Raw genomic sequence first — 6,000 nt, 5'->3', positions numbered from 1 at the left:
CGTTTGCCTCAACGTTTGAGGTCAAACGTTGGCGCAAACTTCACCTTCCAGGAATGCCCTTTTTCTTCTTTTTGGCACCAACGTTTGCCTCAACGTTTGAGGTCAAACGTTGGCGCAAACGTCGCCTTCCAGGAGCTTCTTCTTCAGCCTCTTGCACCCTCCTTCCAAGCTTTGTGTCACCTATCATCAATCAATCAAAAACATCAAAGCTATGCTTCAAATCATCAGATTGTTTCTCTTCCAAAATATATGACAATTATAGCACAATATCTCATGAAAATGCATCATTTTATACATGATTGATTGAGTCAAAGATAACATGAATTTCAACCCAATTGGCTTACTTATGGCTTAAGAAAGTGCATAAAACTAAATAAAAACAAAGAAAAAGACTAGTAAAACTAGGCTAAGATGACTTGTCATCACACACAGAACCCTAGCTTTCTTCTTCCCTTTTACGCGAACGGCGATTCTGTCCCGAGCTCTCTTCTTCTCTTCCATGGTTCCACCTCCGATTCGGCGATTCCTCCATGCTCGAGAGAAGGAGACCCTGTCCACCATGAAGGAAGTCGCCACTCCTTGCTCGAAGACATTCAGTCATCGCCGCCGCATGGTAGCCGTCGCTGGTTCGCCGTCGCTGGGTCGCCGTCGCCGAGGAGCATTCCATTCACCGAGCAGCAGTCCTGTCACGGAGCAGCAGTCCAGTCGCTAACAAGACTCCACTGGCCATCGCAGTCCAACACTCCAACTCGAGCGACGATAAGCATAAAGCACTCCTGTCAGTTTGGGACCAAGCCATCTCCTGCAAAAAGCAACTCCACAATGTCTTCTTCGGAGGTTAGAAATTCTAAACAATTGTTTTTAGAGATTTTGTTTAGTGATAATGTGATATTGTGCATTTGTGCTTGATTTAACCTGAACAATTGTTTGTGGTTATGTTTTTTAGAAATTCTGTTTGTGCCTTTGTGGTTATGTATTTTAGAAATTCTATTTTTAGATTCTGAACAAGCAGTTATGGATGCTAATATGATTACTATTCTCTTTGGAGAACACATAATATGGGTAGATACTAGATAGACCAACAAATTGTCCAACAGATTCCTATCTCAACAAGTTCAGTCATAAAGCATAATATGGAACTAGAGTACACTAGGATTGGAATTTATTCCATTATCATTTGGCATGTCAAAACAAGTAATTGCAATGTAGTTGGATTTTTCATTGCATATATCAGAAACACTCAACAAAATAGAAAATAAAATGATATGTCACTTTAGTCCCCAATACATACAGGTAGCAAATGAAAATTGTGTGCACACCATAAGAGCATATACTATGAATGATTCCAGTATATAAGAGTGTAGGACCTTTTGAGGGAGAAATTTTGGCAAATTCCAGTTTGGTGTGCAGAAGGCAAATTTTCTTCCACGGTATTAGTAAATATTCTAGCTTAACTCCTGCTACTTAAAATTTGTTTCCTTTGTTTTTCTATGACATAGAAGCAGACTAATTAAAAAATAAAAAATTTATTTATTTATTATGGTTTTTAATTTCATAAAGATGGTTGGCGGACGGCCTAGTTAATTGTTGGATGTTTCCTTTCACTTGAAAACAAAGAACGAAGTTGAATCACTAATAACTTCAAGGTTTATGCATGCACACTATAATCATGTTGTTAATCCCCATTTAGTTATTTTATATATGCACTTTGCAATACATATACTTTAAAATATTACCACTACCTAAAGTTGAAGTTGACATTTTCTTCATAAGAAGAACAAACTGCACGTGCCCATATACTACTTAGCTTGTTGCAGATTAATACTCCAGTTGAGTCTTCTTTAGATTATTTAATTTGAGGTAGGTCGTTGAAACCATGCGTTGAATTAATTAATAAATAATATATACGAGTACTTTGCTGAGTCGGAAAATCTTTTTTTTTAATCTCATAGATTAATATATCCAATGATGCTTGTTTTGGTAGACTGTTAGAGCTGGTAATGAATTTAAATTCTGTTGATTATATGGCAGTTAATGAGTATTAAATAATGCAAATAACCTAGCTAGTCGTACTGTTAGAGCTTGTTTTGGTGCTGTTCATGAATTAAAAATGCTAATTTTTTATTGTTCTGTTTATATATATGCATCCAACAAGCAATGAGGTGCCCAGTGAGCGGACGCCTGAAGTTGGGGGTGAAATTGTTGAGTCCACGGTACGTTCTTCAACGGACAGCGGCGTGCTTACCAAACCCACGCCCCATCCTAGATCAAAGAAGAGAAATGTTCATTCAACTAATGTGGGTGCAACTCCGGGAGCAACTCCAACAAATCCATCTCCAAGCACTCTGGAAACTGATGAAGAGGATAGCAAGGATGAAGCTAATGAAGGTAACAAAAAACCTTCTAGACCTAGATCTTGGACTTGGGAACACTTTACAAAGGATCCTAATTCCAAGCCATCACATTCTAGGGCTAAATGTAATTGGTGTGGTGCATCATATGCATATGATTCTCATAGAAATGGTACAACTAATATGCGTTATCATTTGTTGAACCAATGTAAAAAATTTCTTAGGGAGCCGGGTGACCCTAGTCAAACAATCCTTACCTTCCAACAAAAAAAAAAGAGGGTGAAGGGGTATTTACTGCAGTTACTTTTGATGCTGAAATGTGTAGAAAAGCCCTTGCTAGGATGATAATTGTTGATGAGCTACCATTCAAGTTTGTTGAGGGGGAGGGATTTAGATTCTATATGAGTATTGTGCAACCTAGATTTCCACTTCCGGGAAGGATTACTGTTGCTAAGGACTGTTGGAATCTTTATATTAGTGAGAAGAATAGGTTGAAAATTGAGTTCAAGCAACCGAATCAATCTGTTTGTTTAACTACTGATTGTTGGACTTCTGTGCAAAATCTGAATTATATGTGTCTCACTGCTCATTACATTGATCATGATTGGAAACTGCAAAAGAGGATTATCAATTTTTGTCTTATTAAAAACCACAAGGGAGAAACAATTGGTAGAAAAATTGAGAGATGTCTTTTGGGGTGTGGGATATCTAGAGTGTTTACAATTACTGTTGATAACGCTAATTCTAATGATACTGCAATATCTTACCTAAGAACTAGAATGGAGGATTGGAATTTACATCTTTTGAAAGGAGAGCATTTGCATGTTAGGTGTTGTGCACATATTCTTAATCTTGTTGTTAATGATGGATTGAAAGAGATGCATGAATCTATTAGCAAGATAAGAAATGCTATTAGATATGTGCGTGCTTCCCCTAGTCGTATGAATAGGTTCAAAAATTTCATTAAGGAAGCTAGGATACAAGACAAGTGTACTGTTCAACTCGATGTTTCCGCTAGATGGAACTCTACATACACCATGCTTGAAAGTGGTTTGAAGTTTCAAAAGGCGTTCAAGAGGCTAGGGGAGAGAGATACAGAATATGCTCTAATGCAAGGTGGTATTCCGATGAATATTGATTGGGACAATGCAAAACACTTTATGGAATTCTTGAAAATTTTTCATGATGTTACAAAGAGTGTGTCTAGTAGTTTGCTTGTGACTTTTTCTCAATATTTTCATGAGTTTTGTAAGATTTTGCGTGTGTTCAAGGCTTCTTGTGGTAGTCGAGATCCATTACTTGGGAGTATGGCTGAGAGGATGAAGCTTAAGTATGACAAGTACTGGGGTAACATTAAAAATATCAATATGATGATTTTTGTTGCTGTGATTCTTGATCCTAGATACAAGTTGAAGTTTGTGAACTTTAGCTTTGAAAAGCTATATGATAAGGATGATGCTGATTTTTTGGGTGCAAAAGTGAAAGAAACCTTCTCCAAGATGTTTGAATGCTATATAAATGCAAATAATGGGGGAAGATCTTTTACTTCAACAACAATGGATGGTGCATCAGATGTGGGAGTACCTGATGGCGACATGGCTGGTGATTTTTTTAAGGAGGTGCATTTTCATGAGATCATCAACAAGAATGAGGTGGATTTGTATTTGATGGATGGTTTAGAGAAGCCTCGTGATCAAAATACTTTTGACATATTGAATTGGTGGAAGGTAAATTCTAGCAAGTATCCTATCTTATCCCAAATAGCTAGAGATGTCTTAGCAATGCCGGTCTCAACTGTTGCTTCAGAATCAGCTTTTAGCACTAGTGGAAGAGTGCTTAACAACTATAGGAGTTCTTTAACTCCAAAGACAGTTGAGGCATTGATATGCACACAAAATTGGCTTCGTGCTTCTCCGATGACAACTGATTTTGAGGAACTTATTGAAAAGTTTGAGAAACTTGAATTAGGTAAGCAAAAAAAAAAAAAATTGTAGTTCTTTTCATGGTTTATGTTTATAATCTATAATCTATATTATAAGTATAATCTATATTGATTTTCTTGTTTTATTTTTGTAGAAATTGTACCAACCGGAGAAGATGAGGATGAGTCCGGTGTAGATTCAGATTAAGTATGGTGGTTGAGTGGCTGTTTGGTTTTTAGTTGTTTTAAAGTGACTGTTGCGGTTTAAAATGTGTTTATTTTTGTTATTTTGCTAGACATTTTTAATTGCTTTTGTTTTATATTTAATTAAGTTGAATTTGTATCAGATTTGGATGTGATATACTCTTGTTATTCTAGTTTATTGAAGGTTTTAAACTTCATTTTATGATATTTTAAATTCTGTTTATTATGTATAAAAAAACCGAAAAAATCGACCGAACCAAACCGCTGTTGGTTCGGTTCGGTTCAGTTCGGTTGTCCAGAAAATAGCCAACCGAATGGTTGATATTAACGTACAACCGATCAGGTCGGTTCCGTTGGTTTTCGGTCCAAAACCGAACCGATTACACCCCTATCTTATATAACGGTTGCTCACCGAGTGTGGTTTGTAACCACACTGATCCTAGCACAGGAACTCGTTCCCCTGAGAATCCGACCAGGTCTCCGAGGTACGGCTGCAGAATATTGTTGCTCAGCTTCATCTTTTCGAAGGTGGTGAAAAATAAGACGTTCGCACTGCTTCCTGAGTCGAGTAAAACTTTTCGCACTATCAGATCTCCTAACTGAATGGAGATGACAACAGGGTCATCTAGGTTGGTATCGACACCATTTAAGTCGGCTGATCTGAAGGTCACTTCTAGGACATTCGTCGTCGGCTGAGGACTGTTGGGGGCATCCGTTACTGCTAGCATGGCCCTATAAGTTCGTTTTCGAGCCGAGCTTGTGTGTCCACCTCCAGCGTAACCCCCTGAAATACAATTTATTACTCCTTTAGGTTGGGCCGGAGCTTTCTCCTTTCCTTTCGAGGATGTGCCTGCTGCTGATGTATCGGGAGCGGGGATAGTGCTCTTCTGCATATGTCCTGCAATAAATTTGCCAAGGTGTCCTTGTCTTGCTAGTCGTTCGAGGAGATCTTTAGCAATCACGCATTCATCGGTTGTGTGTCCGTGTTTCTGGTGGAAAGTGCAATATTTTGATTTGTCAACGCCTTTTCATTCTGGATAATTGCCAGCTTTGCGAGGAGGCCTTATTAGCTTAGAGTTGAGTATCTCCTTGATAATGTCATCCCTCTTTGTGTTGAATTGAGTGTACGAGTCATAACGAGGAACTGGCTTGAATGTTTTCTTGTTATCTCAGGGTTTATCGTCCTCTTTGCTTATAGGTGATCTTTCTGTCTTCCGTGCTTGCCTGAGTTCTTCAACGTCAATCTGACCTTTGGCCTTCTCCCAAAATTCGGCCAAAATTTTGGGCTTTGTCACGGCGATAGTCTCCTGAAATTTACCAGGGTGGAGGCTGCTTTTAATGGCATGGAGATGGACCTCTGGGTGGAGATCGGGGATTCTCATGGCGACCTTTGTAAAGCGGGTGATGTAATCCTTTAGGCTTTCTTGCGGGCCCTGTTTAATGGTCGTCAAGTAGTCAGAATCGTGCAAATAGATTGCTGATGCTGTGAAATGATCCTCGAACTGCTTCGCCAGCTCCTGGAAC

The sequence above is a fragment of the Arachis stenosperma genome, chromosome 2 (assembly GCF_014773155.1).
Source record: "Arachis stenosperma cultivar V10309 chromosome 2, arast.V10309.gnm1.PFL2, whole genome shotgun sequence".
Classification (NCBI taxonomy): domain Eukaryota; kingdom Viridiplantae; phylum Streptophyta; class Magnoliopsida; order Fabales; family Fabaceae; genus Arachis; species Arachis stenosperma.
This window is presented reverse-complemented; position numbering follows the sequence as displayed.